Below are 19,186 nucleotides of genomic sequence, written 5' to 3'. Positions count from 1 at the left end.
ACAGGTGAGAAGCCATTTTCCTGTTCTGCGTGTGGGAAATGTTTTGTACGGAAATCAGATCTTGTTACACATCAGAAAAGTCACACAGGTGAGAAGCCATATTCCTGTTCTGGGTGTGGGAAATAAACTCTTGATAGACATGAGAGAAGTCACACAGGTGAGAATCCGTATTCCTGTTCTGAGTGTGGGAAATGTTTTTCATCGAAACCAGATCTTGTTAGTCATCAGAGAAGTCACACAGGTGAGTAGCCATATTCCTGTTCTGAGTGTGGGAAATGTTTCGCACAGAAATCAGCTCTTGTTACACATCAGAGAAGTCACACAGGTGAGAAGCCATGTTCCTGTTCTGAGTGTGGGAAATGTTTTGCACTGAAATCAAATCTTGTTACACATCAGAAAAGTCACACAGGTGAGAAGCCATTTCCATGTTCTGAGTGTGGGAAATGTTTTGTACGGAAATCAGATCTTGTCACACATCAGAGAAGTCACACAGGTGAGAAGGCATTTTCATGCTGTGAGAGAAATGTAACCGCTCTTGTTGAACATATTAGACATTACCCAAGTACGTAACCATTTAAATCTTCTGGAGTATAATTATCACTGTCGTGCAATGTTCCTCAAGGGGGAATCCTATCTCCTATGCTTTATAAAATATACATGCTACCACTGGGTGATATAATCAGACGTCATGGCCTGGTCTACCACAGCTATGCAGATGACCTGCTTTTTGCTCCATGTACTGAGAACCTAATACCAATCCTAAATGGTTGTCTAGCTGAGCGCCAGGGGTGGATGATGCCAGTTAGCTGTGACTCAGTCTTTGTGAAACATAATAGAAGCTCACCAACAAAGGACAAGACTACAGCTTTACCATCCATCTGGATTTATGTTTTGGTGTTCAGAATTGCAAAATACTGAACATGTGCTGAATCTTTGTGTTGTCCTGGTATGTGGCTGACACAGACATCAGGTATCTGCCACATACAAATCCTCGTTCTTCCATCTGTGGACCATAGCCAGAATCAAGCACTTGATTCCCTCAGAAGTTCATAGACTACTGCAATGCCATCTACCTGGGTCTCCCAGCAAAAGAATGACAGAGCTTGCAGCTAGTACAGAATGCAGCAGCCAAGCTGTTACCTAACCTGCCCGTTCCTGCCACATAACACCCATTCTCTGCTCCCTTCACCGGCTGCCTGTAAGATGACAAATCTATTTCATAATTTGCTAACTGACCTTCCCAGCCCAACATTACATGGTCCAAGGTACTAGAAGCAGCTTCTGCCTCCTTACTGCCCTGCTTGCTTGCTTCTACAGATGGACTGTTACCAGCAGTACCAAGAATCTCCTGTCATTCATTTATGGGTTGAACGTTTAGCTTTAACCATGGAACTCACTGCCTTGCACAGTCCAAGAGGCCTCCACTCTAGAGACCTTCACAAGCAGACTGATGACTGTTACTCACGCTTTTCATTAATGTACCTCTATTTACTTCCTAAATAATATATCCCAAATGCTTTGGTCTTTTTTCTGCTGTTTATTTTGTATCTTGTGCTTTGTGTAAATGTGAGTGTCTAATACCAGTTTCCACAATATGTATTGCTGCACGACAATATGGCGGCCATTGGAACGTGTTTTCACTTCTAGTTTGCCTAACTTGTTACATACACTCATCTTGATAAGGAGTGTCAGAGTGTTTTCTGATACAAGTTCCTATCCATATATACCCTGTACATTATCATGTGCATTAGAGTCACCCGGGTTCCATCTGCGGTGGTTTGTTGTATGTTACATCTATATGGTGCAGATACTCCCCTGTGTTTCATAATAAAAGCTTTTGTTTGCATCTAATTATTGCATTATAGCTTTTATTTTTTATTCTGTTTTATATTCCCGTCTGAGTAATTACACCATAATGTCTAATCTCGGAGTGGACCCCAGAAGCTGTAAAGAAACCGTGTAAGTGTTCCATCATTCTGTTACGTGTAAGCATACAGGTAAGTGATGGCACGGTGGTCAGTGACCGTCACATTCCGGTGGTATAATGGAAGTGGACTGTCTGGGCTTATTCCAGTCCACTGCAGAAATAAAAAACTCAGCCTTTATCCTGCTTATAAAAATTACAAAGCCCATAAATCAAGCTTGGCCGGACAAGACAGAAGCCACATTAATGGTGGCACATCATATAGGCCGAGGACCCATACTTCTGGTATATATGGCATAACTCCCTCTTCACCCCCACAAAAACCTTCCCTTCACCATTCACAATGTCCACCATTGCCCCTTCAGAAGGGACACAACTTTCCTTTGCTTGTTCCACCTCCTCCTTCACAGAGCCCAGGACCACCTCCATGACCATTTCATGTTAATCTGGAGGCCAGGAATCTGGGAGGTTGGTGGCCTGAGATAGCCACAGAACCACCAGGTAGTGGGCAAGAAGAATCCACAGCCTCCTGAGGAACTGGAGAGTCCAAGGATCCACCCCGCATGGGGTAAAGAAGGGACAACCACAGGGACTGGCTCACCAATTTCCTTCCTAAAAGCTGCTCTTTACCCAGTTTGGAACCTGTGGGATCCCACTCCAATTTCCCTTGAGAGTCCCAACCCTCACTAATCCCTTCTGAACCTACCAGTTGCTTCCCCTTCCAAACACTCCTCCTTTTTAAGCTTTTCACCACCTGCTGTGTGAGTCCCAACCAACTACTCCATTCCTTGACTCATTGGTGTAGCAACCCCCTTCTCCCCTCCACCCCCACCACACTGCTACACTGAAGTTAAGCTGTGAGGCTTGCTGCTAGCATTACTCACTGCTCAGCACACACACTCACATCATGATTACACAGCTGTGCCAGAGACACTGTCTCACTGACAACCAGGATGAGACACTCCCAGAAAGGCATGTATGTATGAGTACGGAGAGAGTGGGAGCAGTGGGGCTGCATGACTGACAGCTGAGCCTGTCACGTCAGTGAGGTGACAAAATGCAAGATATAATTACCTAGCTAAATCAGGCACTAATGCAATGTTACATGTATTAAATGAGCACCAAATATATTGATTATTTGATAGCAGCTCCTATGCGGCAACTTGCGGCAACTTGATGCCTTAGACGATATAGATTGTTTAAGTTTCAATAGAGACATAAAAGAGCGCTGATGGTATATAAATAAAAATATTTCTAATATTTATTAGAGTTCAACACAATAAAAACAGTTATGCCAATAATAACCAGATAAAATGTAGCCACAATATTTCTCAAACGTCCTAGAGGATGCTTGGGACTCCGTAAGGACCATGGGGTATAGACGGGATCCGCAGGAGACATGGGTACACTATTAAGATTTTGAATGGGTGTGAACTGGCTCCTCCCTCTATGCCCCTCCTCCAGACCTCAGTTAGATTCTGTGTCCAGGAGAGACTGGACACACACTAGGGGAGCTCTACTGAGTTTCTCTGGAAAAAGACTTTATGTTAGGCTTTTTTATTTTCAGGGAGACCTGCTGGCTACAGTCTCCCTGCATCGTGGGAGTGAGGGGAGAGAAGTCAGACCTACTTCTTCTTAGTTAAGGGCTCTGCTTATTAGGCTACTTGCCACCATTAGCTCCAGAGGGTTTGATCACTTGGTGCGCCTAGCTACTTGTTCCCTGAGCCGCGCCATCACCCCCCTCACAGAAGCCAGAAGAAAGAAGCCAGGTGAGTATACAGAAGACTTCAGTGACGGAAGAAGACTTCAGTAACGGAGGTACAGCGCGGCGGTAGCACTGCGCTCCATGCTCCCACACACCAATGGCACTCACAGGGTGCAGGGCGCTGGGGGGGGGGGAGCGCCCTGGGCAGCAGGTTACTGATGTTCTAAATCTGGCATAAAAAAGCTTATTCGATACCTGGGCGCCGGATCCCAGACCCCCGCCAGTATGAAGCAGCACGCTGCGCGCCATTACTCCCACGCCGACGGCTTGTACATGGGTGCAGGGCGCAGGGGGGGCACCCTGGGCAGCGGTTTATACCTTTTTTTAAGGGTGGCTACACGATATACAGTGTGTGGACACTGTATAGAGACCCCTGCTGGCATAAAAAACGCTGTATTACTAGCGGGCTGAAGCTTAGCCCTCATAACACTTTCAGCACCATTTTTCTCCATGTCCCCGCCATAACAGTGAAAACAGTACAAATGTGGGGGGGGGCACAGTGTTTAGTGCTATATTGACAATATAACACTTTGTTAGATAAATGGGCTTGTAATACTGTGTGTTGTGAATGTATCCCTGTGTGTTCCCTGGTCAGACATTCCCACTATAGCTTTTTAGTCGACATATGTCGACAGGCATGAGAACTCTGTCACAAAGTTAGGGGATCGCTGTCGGCGTCGCTGACGCCTGTTGTTGCTTGTTGCAGTAGATGCAGTGTCAGCAGGTCGGTAGTTGTTTGCTTTGCAAAAGTAATCACTGTAGGGGAGACACAGTAGTAGGTGGGTGACCCTGTCGGCACCAACTCTTATTACTGGGTGTAAATTAACATACTGTAACTGCCTTATACCTATATATATATATTTATATGTATATGTATCGTATGGTTCCTTGGGCCTGTAGCTGGAGCACAGATATGGTAGTATGTGTGGGGGAGTGTTATATATGTATACTTCCCACGGACCTCTCGGGATCACCAGAATGTTATTTTGCCTGGTTAGTACTCCCTGCTGTCAACGATTATTAGTTTTTCTGTTGACCATACGTTGTCCTGTCAGATCCACAACTGGGTTTTCAGTACATGGTCATACACTTTCAGAACACATTGATGTCACTAGGGACCCCATGGTTCCGGACAATCCGCTTATATGTATGATATATATATATAAAATATAGGATGTGTGTGTAGTTGTGTATTACGTTATGATTTATAATGAATGCTGAGGTAAAAGTATGTGCTGGTCACTCTGTTGATAAAGCTCTAGGTCGGCCGTGACAAGCTGAAAGGAGTCCGAATGTTTATTCTTTTCCCGCTGCGGATTGAATACTGTGAAAGTCAACTCCTGGTCGACACGGGGCCCTGTCACACAGGATCGTACACAGGAAGCTGAGTGATATTTTATTTTCTATGCTCAGGAGTTATTTGCATTACATGCACATGGGGGAGTGTGTATTTTCGGAAAGGCATCCGATAGTATTACCCTAAATAGAGAGAGGGGATTTTTCTTGTGACTGCACAAGAAATGCTGAGGCTGACTCCGAGAGTTACTGGAGTGTTTCCCTGGGACGGTGTACCACTGTGTGGGGAGGCCTCAGTCCAGTCAATCTCAGTGGATACCACTGGTGGGTCTAACTTCGTGAGTTAGATTCCCTCACAACGGTTGGTGACGCATTCTGTTGTGGGATGTTTTGATACCGTTCTTTTTTCCCTTTCGGTGCAGATTGTGGATGGTGAAAAGGTAAGAGTTCTGCAGCCTGGTTAGGTTCGCAGAAGCAGATGTCGTTTTCTGTTTCTACCACATCCACCGCAGGTTGCTGGGTCTGTCTGGCTGGAGCCCACTCTGGTGGGAACTCATCTACTACTCTTCAGTCAGTCTGAGAATGGCCTTGGACCTGTGAGTTAATAATGGATTCTAAAGGGGGTCATGCTGGAGTTACAGATGATTCCCCTCACTGATTTTTTGAATAGATCTTACCGATTCCCCTCTGGAAAGGGAGGCAGTACGCGACACCATACCAGAGTTGCGTCAGGTTCAGGACATTGTCCTGCTGTCCCTAAAAAAAAGAAGAAAAAAAGAAAAGATTTCTACTTACGAAGGGAGCTCCAGCACGTAAAGGTAGAAAAGGGGTTAAATGCGTTTTTCTCCGCATTTGGCTTACCTGGGTTGATATCCAGGGTTGTCTTTGCCATTTCACCGGAGTGATGGCAGTATGATGGGTTTCTTTCAATAGTAAGAGCCATTGTTATTCTGTACTGAGACGCTCTCCTGTTTAAGGCGAGGTCAAGAGACAAGTGGTGCAAACCGTTGTTTCTCTCTGACTGTTTTTCAACACAGGGGAAGGCTGTTGTTCCCAATGACGCAGATGTCGGAGGTGGGTATCAGAGTAGATACTGAGCGGTTGAAGTTCTGTGTGTTCCTGTGGAAAGAGGTCTGAGGATCCGGAGTCGGATCAGATTTGCATTGATGAAGAAGATGGGTGCGGCCTAAGAGGCCTTTTCATGAGCAGGTCAAATGCCAGAGTGGTTTTCACAGTTCATGATTGCTTTATAAATCTGTGCACATAGGCCACAAATACAGCTGATAGGAATCAGTCAAATATAATCAATTATTAGCAAAGATTTATAATCCAAAAAAGGACACACTAGTCATACTGCAAATTATGCCTATACTGTGTTTGAACAGATGAGTTGCTCTTAGGACAAACTGATACACTCTATTTAGCCTGAATTTCTACAAATAAACAATTAACACCTGACATAATAGGTGGTTTTGACACATTTGTCTCCTTTCTCCTTAATTGTACTTGACTGATTCCTATCAGCTGTATTTGTCCTATGTGCACAGATTTATAAAGCAATCATTATTCTCCGTTCTTTTTCTTATATGCCCAATTCATGCCATATTGGCATTTATTGCTATTATTTTCTTTCCTTACACTCCTGCACATCTGTGCCCATGTGCGCTCTCCAGTTCTTCTCACCACGGTGGTGGTGACCAATTTCTGTGGAAGCCCCAGCTATGGACAGCAGAAGCACATCTCTGCTTACTAGGAATAAGTACTCACTCATCCACCTGTTTACGGCCATACTCCACAGGAGACGCCTAATCTTGTCTGATCTTGGAAGCTAAGCTCTGGAAGGCCTGGTCAGTACTTGTTTGGGAGACTGCCAAGGAACACCAGGTGCAGTAAACTTGGTTGGAAAGCAGAAGGAACATTACCTTAATCTTCAACCTTATTTCCCTTTTTTCTTCTTTCATTAGAACTAACAGAACGACCCTCCCAAGCTTTACAGGTGTACTTTCCCACAAACGTGCTGTGTCTCAACACCACCTCTTCATGACTTAAACCACTATATGTTGGTCATCACTAATTTCCTATCAATTCAGCAGATTGTACACTCTTGTCTAATCCGCTGCATTAAAATGCCTATGGTGACATCTATACAGAAGGTGGATCCACACCACATTAGGCAACAAACCTTTCAATCTATTGGTGCTCAGATTAACCCACGGGATATCACTTTAGGAGACTTTGACTATCCACTCATTGTCAGTGGACATATGTTAAGCCACTCCTGTGACTATATATAATACATTTTCACCTTGGCAGTATTTACTGTTAATTAATCTTATACAATTCTGGTATTTATATTTTTATTTAAAATACTTGATCTTGATTGTCACACTATATCTTATATGATCCTAAATAAAGGTTAATTTTAATTGTCTCATTTTTTCATAAAGACTGCCCCAGCACAGAGTCTTTCTTTTTTTCTCCTTATTTACAACTGGCATGGGTTAGGGTTAATACATTGATTAATCATTTTGCTATCCTTTACCGATGCACCATTGGTTGTAGCCAATTTCTCCCCATCGACATATGGCGGTGGTGGTGCGCTCGCAATCGCTTTCCCGCTAGGTTTGGAACTCGCCGTGTGAGCCATTTCCCTTTGCACCTCCCCCTCTTGCTGCCACAGATTTAAACAGTCGGTATGTCTGATCCTGTTTTCTAGATTTGATCAGACATATTCTAATTCTTATGCTCAGCAGTATCTCTGGTTCAAAAGTACCCATCTTAGGGAATGATGCCCTTTCTTCAGCAGTCATACGTATCCATTCATTGCAAAAAGCCTCTGCGTGTGAACCATGGCCCTCATTCCGAGTTGTTCGCTCGGTATTTTTCATCGCATCGCAGTGAGAATTCTCTTAGTGCGCATGCGTAATGTTCGCACAGCGCATGCGCCAAGTAACTTTTTTTTTTGTATAATCTGTTTTTATTGTAATAATATAGACTTACAACAAATTGCAAACATATCTGGGTATCAATCAAAGGCAAAATGGTATGACAACATGAGCGTATATAGATCGATAATCGCATATTCTGGATAGTTGTAGTCCACATCAACATTTTGGTTTAAGGGAAACTAATAATGGATAGATATGTAACAAGAAGAAGAAAAAGGGAAAGAAAACATCAGAAGATTGGGGTGACTAAACCGAGTATGATAAGCAAGGAGAGTAAGACATGTGCAGTGATTCAGGCATTAGGCTTTTTCATCTAAGATCCCATTACCAATTGAGTCAAAAGCCAGTTCCCGTCCTTTACTCTATTTTGTAGAGGAAATGTAAGTCGTATATGGTTCGGATGTCTTGTAATCTATCCAAGGCCACCATATAGCAGTAAATCCGGAACGCCTGTCCCCTGCGCTCATTAATACATCTTCCATGTTCATATAATAATCTAATCTGGAAAACCAGGTATTCCTTGTGGGGGGGTTGACAGATTTCCACATTGTGGGGATCACTGCTCGTGCGGCGTTGCCCAGGTGTCGTATTAATGATGACTTGTAGGTAGAGATTGGGGTAGTGGAATGATTTAGTAGCCAAAAGGCTGGGTCAGACGGGACGGAGGTATGTAAAATGGCTTTGGAGGTTGAGATTACATCATCCCAGTAATTTTTAATAAGGGGACAGGTCCACCAGATGTGTAGTAGAGAGCCTAGGTCTCTATGACATCTCCAGCAGGTAGGTGAGATGGATGGGGAAATGACGTGTAAGAGAGTGGGGTGTCTGTACCACCTCATTAGGATCTTATATTGTGTTTCTCTGACTTGGATACATATGGAGCTCTTATGTGTTTTAAGAAAGATAGAGTCCCATTCCTTATCCGAGAGTGAGATGTTTAGATCTCTCTCCCACTTTTGAATAAAATGGGGAGGCATCAGGGAGTTAGATGCACATAGAAGCTTGTACAGGGTGGAGATAGTGTGTATTGGATTCATAGGGGCCACACACATTTTTTCAAACGCGGTCAGCTCCCTTGATGCTTCACGGTATGCATTATTTGTATGTAGGAAGTGACGGATCTGTAGGAATTTCCAGAAATCTCTTTGTGGAATCTCCCATTTCTCTCGTATCTCCGAGAACTGTTTAACTCCGGATGGGTGGACCAACTGCCCCACTCTAAAGAGTCCCTCCAATGCCCAGTTTTGATAATATCCTAGTGAGAGGCCAGGTGGGAAGGTCTGATTACTCAGAAAAGAGGTTAGGGGGCCAAAAACAGAAGAGATGCACGATCTTCTTCGTGTCCCCTTCCAAAAAGAAAGTGTAGGAGAAATGGTCGGGTGAGGTCGTATTAATTTGGGCAAGGTCGGGAGCCATGGGAAGATTTCTGGGAACAGCTGCAGGTATGAACCTTCCAAGACCACCCATTGTTTAATCTCCCGGCTCCTGGTCCAGTCCAAGACTCTGCTCAGGAGGATTGCTTGGTAGTAGATTTCAATATCTGGTAATAGAAAGCCCCCTTTCTGGGGAGGTCGAGTCAGGATTGACCTTTTGATTCTGGGTCTCTTACGACGCCATATAAATTGCTGGATCAAAGATCTCACGGTCCGGAACCAGGAGTCAGGGATCTGAATCGGTAAGGTCTGAAGGAGATAAAGCAGTTTGGGTAGTGTATTCATCTTTACAACATTGATTCTACCAAGCCAAGAAAGATTATGATATTGCCATCTGCAATAGTCGTTTCTAATGGCTTGGAGAATGGGGTGGAAATTCAAGGACAGTAGACGTGAGGAGTCGCTGGATAGTTGAACTCCCAGGTATGTAATGTGGGAGTCCCTCCACTGGAAAGGGAACATAGCTTTCAAGCCAATTAGCACCGACTGGGGGGTTGAGATATGAAGGGCATAGGATTTGGATGTGTTGATTTTAAAACCTGATAGTGAACTGAAAATGTCTAATTCGCTCATCAGGTTGGGGAGCGAGTGTGCGGGGTCTGTGACCGTCGTCAGCAGATCATCTGCAAATAGAGCAAGTTTATAATCTATATCCCCTACTTGTAGTCCCTTAATCTTGTCATTAGCTCTAATTGCTCTGGCTAGGGCTTCAATACAGAGGACAAAGATCAGGGGGGATAAGGGGCAGCCCTGTCTCGTTCCATTACCAATTAGAAAGTTATCAGAGAGAGTCCCATTAACCCGTACCTTAGCTGATGGTTGTGTATACAAAGATAATATTCTATGGAGAGCTCGTGGGCCCAACCCAATATGCTCCAGCACCGCTCTCATGAAATCCCAATTTACCCTGTCAAAGGCCTTTTCGGCATCTGTGGACAGTAATACAGTAGATATCTTACTGCTGGAGGCCAAATGGATTAGACTGAGGAGTTTAGTCGTGTTATCCTTCGCTTCCCGACCGGGTACGAAACCCACTTGGTCGTTGTGGATGAGCGACGGGAGAAATTCATTCAGTCTAAGAGCCATTAGCTTCGCGAAGAATTTGAGGTCTAAATTAAGCAAGGAGATTGGCCTGTAGCTGGAGCATACTGAGGGGTCCTTTCCTTGTTTAGGGATCACTGTAATATGGGCCTCAAGTGATTGTCTAGAGAAGTGGGTCTCGGCGGATATGGAGTTAAAGGCCCGCAGTAATTTGGGAGCCAGCATTTCTTTAAACATCTTATAGTAGGTGGCTGTGAAGCCATCTGGGCCCGGGCTTTTACGTAGGGGAGCGATAGAGATAACATGGTCCATCTCGGCCAAAGTAAAAGGTGCTTCTAAAGATTTCTGGGCAGACTTTGATAGTTGAGGAAATGCCACATCGGCTAGATATTTCCTGGCTCTTAACATATTGGAGAGAGGATCATGGGTCTGGGAAGGGTTACCCAGGTTATATAGAGTATTATAATAGCTTTTAAAGCATGCTGCAATCTCTGGGGATTTAAAGTATGTGGAGCCCGTGTTGTTTTTCATTGATGGGATGAAGGAGGCCAATCTCTGGGTTCTAAGTGCCTGGGCTAAGAGTCTGCCTGGTTTATTTCCCCACTTATAATATTTACTATTACATCTACGCAGGGAGGCTTGGGTTTTGTTATTGAGGGTTATTCGGAGTTGTGTTCGGGCCGCAGACAGCTCCATCAAATCCGATGGGGTCAGGGAGGATTTGTGGCGGGTTTCTAAGGTGTGAATTTTGTGTAGTAATGTAGTGATCAAGGCCTGACTGTTTTTCTTCACAAACGAACCTAGTTGGATCAGTTTACCTCGTATAACACATTTGTGTGCTTCCCAAATCGTAATTTCGGATACTTCTCCTGTGTCATTAATATCAAAGTAGTCGGACAATGTCCTATCCAATTCTGATTTACAATATGCATCATATAGGAGCGATTCATTAAGGCGCCAGGTCCAAGGGCCGAGGGCACGAGATGGAGCCGATAGGGACAAGGATACTGGGGCATGGTCCGACCACGTGATGGAGCCAATAGAGGCATCTACGATTAGGGGGAGGTGTCTATGGCTTAAGAACATGTAGTCAAGGCGTGAATAAACCTGATGTGGGTGTGAGAAAAAAGAGAAATCTCTATCAGTGGGATGTGTGACCCGCCAGGTGTCAGCAAGTTGAAGTTCGTGGAAAATCTTCCTGACCTGTCGATGCTTGTGTTCGGAAAATCTAGGGGCTGGGGGAGAGGTGTCGATGGAGGGGTCCATGGACCAGTTGAGGTCGCCACCTAAAACCACTATACCCATCGCTAGGGCTTCAAGCCGGGGAAGAAAAGATCGAAAAAAGGGGATTTGTCCTTGATTTGGAGCGTAAAGGGATATGAGGGTGTATGTCTGGGAAAATATATTACATTGGACTACCAGTAACCTCCCAGGGATAAGTTTATGGACCGAGACATTAGATACCTGGAGGGCCTTGGAGAAAATTATAGCAACCCCCTTAGATTTACCTTCAGGGTTGTTAGAGTAGAAAGCCAGGGGATATTTTGGATTCACCAATGAGGGGCCTCGAGCAGAGATCTTAAAATGTGTCTCCTGGATTAGAGCCACATCCACTTTGTCGGATCGTAGTGTCCGAAGTAAATGGGATCTTTTCTCGGGGGTGTTAAGACCCTTTGCATTAATCGAGGTGAGTTTGATTACCCCTGAAAAAGACATCACGTTGTATCATAGCACAGTGAGGCGTAGCACTCGGACAGTTCACCCAAAGAAATAGAAAAACTATAAGAAGAAAAAGAGTGATGAAAAGAGCAAGTTACAAATAATAGAAACATCGTAAACATAATAACATCCGCAATGGAGAAGCAGGTAGGTTTGTTAACCAGCATCCCCATGTGGCACAATGGCCGTGTGCGGGATCGGGGTAAGGGAGTCACCCTTACAGGCACTTATTTTTAGCTTAAATGTTGTAATAGTGCAATTTTAACTTAGTAAAACTTATAATGACTAACAGTGTAAATCGGTAGAAACAAGTAACTATCTTCTGCCAATGTCCCATTGCTGAATTCCGGGACCGAAAATGAAACCGGGGGGGGCGAGAAGGAAAGGGGGACATAGTAAAACGAGGATAAGTTGGCCCTAGGCCGCGTGTAACGTGTCTCACCCGGTATCTCACAGTCAGGGTATTCAGTCCACCTAGAGAAAACAGCAAGGATCACTCAGCAAGGTGTTGGAAATCGGATTCTTCAGGTGGGGGGATGATCCTGGTGTGCAGAAAGTGGTTTTGAGGGTTTCTTTTGAGGACTGGTGACCACTTGCCATGACTCTCCCCCTCTCGAAGGCTGTGGTGGTTGTAGATCCGGGAAGGTAAAGTCCCAATCTGGGACCTTTAAGGGTGGGAGACCGAGTCCTGAGCAGAAAGTGGGAAGGTCGGATGTAGTGTGGAGTGAATATATCTTGCCTGAGGAGGATACCTGTAAGCTGAAAGGGAAACCCCATCTGTATTTCAGCTGTCGCTTGCGGAGTTCCTCCGTCAGGGGGCGAAGAATCTTCCTTTGTTGCAGAGTGTGCCAGGAGAGATCTTGAAAGACGGAGATAGGGTCACCGTTGTGTTTCAAGTCGTCAATATGTCGCGCTTTATTCATGATTTCTTCCTTTTGGGAATAGTAATGCAGGCGACATATGATGTCTCGGGGTCGATCTGAGGGAAGCCCCCTTGGTTTTAGAGCGCGAAGGGCTCTGTCAAATGTTATGGTGGCAGCTGGATCTTTGCCCAGAATCGTGTTAAAGATTGTCGTCAAAGCATCCACTATGCCCGTCTGGGGAACTTCCTCTGGGATGCCTCTCACCCGAATGTTATTCCTCCTCCCTCTGTTATCCAAATCCAATACACGGGATCGTAGCGATCTGATCTCATCTGATTGGGATTTGATAGCGTCTGTTAAGGACCCCAGGTAGTTAACAGTGGAGGCTCTGTGATCCTCCAGGGAGTCTACTCTATCAGAAAGCTGGGAGATATCTTGTTTGATTGATGCCAGCTCTTTTCGTATGGTATCTTGGATATCCTTCTTAGTAGGGAGTGTTTTCATATATTGCAGGATATCTTGAAGAGCGGTGTCGCTGTGTGTGTGTGAGGTGGGTTGTTCCATCATTGACGGGGAAGCAGAGGAAGCAGAATGACAGGATGAGGGGCTGGAGGGAGAAAGGTTTTCAGATAGCCTTGCAGGTGTAGATTGTAGAAACGATCTCATTCCCGGTTGGGTCGCGGTCTCTTTAGGTTGTGCGGTGTTGCCTTTCTTTTTCCCGGATCTCACCATGCTTATAAATGATTGGATGTATACTTGATTGCAGAAGATGTCATGAGTATAGATTTAGAATTGCTTGTTGCGCTATGAAGTGCCTATAGTATGATGACTCCCAATGGAATGGCACTAGCACGTCATTAGTTGGTGATCGTTGTTACGGTAGCAGGCACATGGTGGGCCTCACATCCCTTTTCTTCGGTAATGTAGAGGTAGACATAAGGCATCTGCACTGTCGACTCCCAGGGAGCGACCCACTTCCCTTAAAGACTCTATCAGTGAAGTGTAAAAGGGATTTAAATGACTTATGTATAACTCTGTATATGAATCGGCCACTAGAGGGTGCTCCAGCTCAAGATATGGATCTCAGAAGGCACTGTCTCTGGGAATTAGGCCCTGAGCCCACTGATCTTCAATAAGTACAATATCATTTATACTGATTGCTGATATTTATCAGGTATTAGGTCTGCCACAGGTGGAGAGGGATCCTACGGCTGCGGAAGGTGATTGAAGGCGAATATTTTGGGGGACCCGCCGTGTCTTCGTTCCGGTCCCGGAACTCGCGGCCGGGCTTCCTCCAAACTTCAGTCTCCTGCCTATGGATGCGGGGAGTGGAGGCCTCGGGTGACGAGCTCTAGTTGGGCGCCTCTTTGGCGTGAATATAGCGGGCGGGGGAGGCACAATGAATGCCGCTGAGCCGCCGGGGGACTAGGGACTGGCAGGCCAGTAAAGAACCTACCAGCCGTCGTCTCCGTCTGGCCTGCGGGTATCCTGGACCTCCGTCACCGCCGTCGCACCTCTATTGCGAGGATCAGAGGGGCCTGCGTCCTCACGTCCCGCGGTCTCCCTCTACTCTTGCCTCTGTCTTTCGCTGTGGGCAAATGCAGGCTTCGTCTCTGGGTCCCCAAGCAGGAGTGTGTCACTCGGCCGAGTGTCGACACTGCTCCAGGGGGGAGTCCCCACTTTTGTCCCCGGCCTCCTATGGAGGGATAGGCCGTACCTGTATGCGGCAGTAGGGCGTGAGTGGGCGCTGAGGGAAGCAGCTGGCGTATAGATGATGTCAGCCCCACCAGGGCCTCCGCCTCGTGTAGCAGGGAGAGGTCTCCCGGGGCGACGCAGCCCAAGGCCGAGGGGAGAGCTCCAGCGCCTGTAGAATGTAGGGGGGAGCGGGTGCTGTCAGCCGCTAACTGGGTCGCCGGGCGGTCCGCGTAGCAGAGCGCACAGTGCTGCGCTGCAGGGCCGTGGATAGACCAGCGGGGTCACGTGGGTTGCGGCCGTCAAGGACCGTCGCTTCAGTCACAGCCCGAGCTCCGTGCGTGGAGCGGACTTACCCTCTGATGCCGGACCCGTCCTTTGTTCCTCAGCCGAGGCTTGGTGAGTCCAGGTGGTGTGGTGGGAACCGCCGGGCGCCCTCACGCAGCGGCGGTCTACTAACGGGTGAAGCGATCCGGGCTCTCCTTCAACTTTAGGCCCCGGCTTCTATCCGGGGAGAAGGCCGCAATCCGCAGAAGTGCTTAAAAGCACTTCCCGACTCCGCGGGACTCCCCAGATTGTGGCAGCCGGGTAAAGGGGTTTGCTGGGTTGCCTCTCGGCCGTGTATGGGCTAGGTAGGGGATTTTTAAAGGCTCTGTTTGTGTGTTTCCCAGAGGAGCTGAAGTAAAACACAGCCACCTTCTTTGCCAGCCAAACCACGCCCCCCGCGCCAAGTAACTTTACTATGAAGAAAGTAATTTTACTCACGGCTTTTTCATCGCTCCGGCGATCGCATTGTGATTGACAGGAAATGGGTGTTACTGGGCGGAAACACGGCGTTTTAGGGGCGTGTGACTGAAAACGCTACCGTTTCCGGAAAAAACGCAGGCGTGTCTGGAGAAACGGTGGGAGTGCTTGGGCGAACGCTGGGTGTGTTTATGACGTCAGCCGGGACCGAAAAGCACTGAATTGATCGCACAGGCAGAGTAAGTCTGGAGTTACTCAGAAACTGCTAACTCGTTTGTGATCGCAATATTGCGCATACATCGGTCGCACATTTAAGAAGTTTAGATTCACTCCCAGTAGGCGGCGGCTTAGCGTGTGTAACTCTGCTGAATTCGCCTTGCGAGCGAACAACTCGGAATGAGGGCCCATATTTCCCACACATTATCAACCTTGCTGACCCTTTCGGCTGCACCTCTTCAGCCTGAACCCTGACTGTTGTATGTCTTCCGCTTGTGCAATTGGATCCCATTGCAGACTTTTTAAACACAATACTCAACGGCACAATGAACAGACGGTGTAAGTTCTCCGAGCGCTTACACCCACTCCTTCTCCGCTGACGTACCACGACTCACTCCGTGACCACCATGTACCTAATGAGGACCCTATCAGCAACTGGTTTCTATTTACTGGAATTTGTGTAGGGGGAGAAACAGACTATCGATCCCCCTTTCCAATGAACATCTCACCTTGGACAATTTCTTCCTGAGAAGAAGAAAAAGGCGCCAGTACCTTTAAATCCTGGGGAATTCCCTAATGCGGCATATATTGGAAAAGAGGGGAAATTGCCAACCCTTCAATAAAGATACAAACAACTGGACAATTACCAATAAGTGCGCAAAAAGGATGACTATAAATTAAATATAAATTAAAAGGTTTAATACTTCAATTAATAAACATAAAACACATCCTCAGAATGACCACATTTTGTTTAACATTAAATGGAACAATCAATTAAAATATACATCTACCAATGTCCATATCGATACCTCATTTCAAGAGGCTCGAATGATAAACAGAGATTGTGTCACACTCCTATAGAGTAGCTTGATATGATACTTTGTATAAAAGAATGTCAAATATTTGTTGTTTCATATTACAGAAACTTGATTGATATTAAGTACAATTTTCAGGCTGGCCAGCCTATTTGATATTTAAAGCTGTTGAACTCACTCTGTTTCCAAAGATGTATTAATATCCAGCAGCCAGTGGAAATAAATGGTCATAAATGGACCGATTAAAGTACCTGTTATGTTCAAAGGGGAACTAGTAGCCGTGCTGCAGAACTGCGGGGTCCCGTAAGTAAGTCTCCCGCCGTGAGACTAGAGGGTCCTGTAAGGTCAGGGTCTCGCCACAAGGCTGAACCATTGTATAATCTGAGGGCACCAAGAGTTGAAAAGCCGCCGTCTGGATGCAGGCGCTGCCAGACGCTGTGCCACTATGAACCGTCGTATGTTCCGCGGTCTGGGCACCAGGAGCTGATGAGCCGCTGTCTGGATGCAGGTGCTGCCGGAAGCTGTGCCGCTGTGAGCCGCCGTGTGTTGCACTGTCTGGGCACCAGGAGCTGATGAGCCCGCCGTCTGGATACAGGCGCTGCCGGAAGCTGTGCCGCTGTGAGACGCCGTGTTTTGTACTGTCTGGGCTTCCCAGGCAGTGCAGCTGGAGAATCCGTTGTGGGCTCAGATAGTGCACGGGTATTTGTATCAGGCTGCTGGCGGCTAGGGCAGCCTTTAAAGAAGTCATCCAGGGATAATAGGTAGATGCTCTGTGATGGAAGGTCACTCAAGTAGCCATAACTAACGCGTTTCTCGACCTTGGCACTGGTCGTTTCATCAGAGAAAGGTAGAATAAAGTGAAGTCTGTGTCCAGCTATATTTAAGGATCCAGGATAATGACTTAATACAAACAGCGGAGAAGGATGATTAATTATTACAAGCAGCTGTAGTATTTTACTCACATCCACTTAATAGACCAAACTAAGAGCAATAAGGAATCCTCATCTCACATATAGAGAAATATATATACATAATACAACAAAATCCATATAATTATTATTTCTCAGATAATACCTAAAGTGCATATATATATATATATATATATATATATATATATATATATATATTGGGTAGAGGAAGTATGGCGCCACAGGTGTGTGTGAAATAGAATAATGAAAATAAAAAAATGCAACAAGATCAGACACTCCTAAAGTGATTCAAGGCGTCAGCTAACCCTTAAGTATTAGGCAGGGATAAACTGCCTTAATTAAAGAATGCAAAAAAGGGGGGATAAGGGTTTCAGTGACCAACAGTGTCTGGTAGAATATGATATATATGAGAAAACTTACTGGATACGTGTAAAATAACAATACATTTATTTATGCAATATAAAAAAAAATATATAATATAAAACCAACTATAATTAATATCAGGGTGGTTTAAAAGCCGGAGGGCGTATGCTATTAACTAATAACAGGTAAAAGGATAGCTAAAAAATCGATAAATTACATATAATAAAAGGCAATAAATAATAAAATATCGGATAAGAGAGTGCTGCTTATCTTTTTAAAAAGTGGAGAGTCAATGGAGGTACACCCAACGCGTTTCGTCACTCAGACTTCATCAAGGGGTATGGGACCACTGGACAGGCACTCTTATTTATAGCACATGTAATTAGGAATGGATAATTGTGACATCACTTCCTGTAAGGACTGATACTATTACTCCATGTAAGTTTTTTAACATAGGCATAAGCATGTGGTAGTACACTAATACCCCTTTCACATCGCACAAATAACCCGGTATCGACACGGCATATTGCCGTGTCGACCCGGGTCAGTGTGCGATGTGAAAGCACACTGGCCGATTTAGCAGGTCGCCTGACAAGGTAAATCAACCCGGTAAAAAAGAAGGGTTTTACCCGGGTTGATTACCGGGTCAGGTGCGGTGTGAATGGGAGCCGTGTCGATGCGACATGGTTCCCATTCACAAGATAGGAAGAGGCGGCGCAGGAGATGAGCTCATCTCCCGACACCGCCTCCACCCCGCCCCTGCTGCTGCTGCTGAGCTCCGTTGCTATGGCAACCGACCCGGTATATTGCCGGGTCGGAAAGCCTGCAATAGAGCGCAAATGCCGGATCCCACCCGGTAAGGACACGTTTCCCTTACCGGATAGGATCCGGCATTTGCGATCTAAATGCGGTATAAATAACAACCTCAGAGGACTTATTAAAAAAAAAACGAGGTTCAGAATGTATAATATATGTGAAAACAGTCCGGGGACGGGCTCAACGTCACTTCCGCCTCACTTCCTGTGTAGGAGTCTTCTTATTGCGCGTGCGCGTTAGCGTCACGCTTCCGGTCAGCGGATCAATGTGTTTATATTTCTCTGCCCCGCTTCCGCTCTTGCCGTCGCGTCACTTCCGGTCACGGACAGGATCCTCGTCTGTAGCGTGTATAGGCTGGGCGGCTTGTCAATCATCGCGGCGGCCATTTTATAGAAGTCTTTAATATCTAGGACGTGTAGCAGTGCTGGATTTCACTCTTTGACAGCTGGAATTATCATCTGTGTTTATATTGAGGCAGGTTTATCAATCATTGCGGCGGCCATCTTATTGAAGTCTTTAACATCCAGGGCATATAACAGTGCAGAATTCCGTATTGGAAACAGCGCACATATATAAAAGTAGAAATAAAGAAATGCATACGTTAGTGTCTATTTTATTAAAG

The 19,186-nt window shown here is 45.8% G+C and overlaps 2 pseudogenes; both read left to right on the top strand.

Annotated features, from left to right (window-relative positions):
- LOC134983872 (zinc finger protein 585A-like) overlaps positions 1-1,829 on the top strand; it is a 249,546-nt pseudogene extending 247,717 nt beyond the window's left edge.
- A 4,933-nt stretch (positions 1,830-6,762) lies between these two features.
- Positions 6,763-6,881, top strand: LOC134983881 (5S ribosomal RNA; annotated as a pseudogene).
- Positions 6,882-19,186: the final 12,305 nt, after the last annotated feature.

Source organism: Pseudophryne corroboree (assembly GCF_028390025.1).
Source record: "Pseudophryne corroboree isolate aPseCor3 chromosome 3 unlocalized genomic scaffold, aPseCor3.hap2 SUPER_3_unloc_27, whole genome shotgun sequence".
Classification (NCBI taxonomy): Eukaryota; Metazoa; Chordata; class Amphibia; order Anura; family Myobatrachidae; genus Pseudophryne; species Pseudophryne corroboree.
Note: the sequence above shows the minus strand (reverse complement) of the source record. Positions and strands in the feature narration are given on the sequence as shown.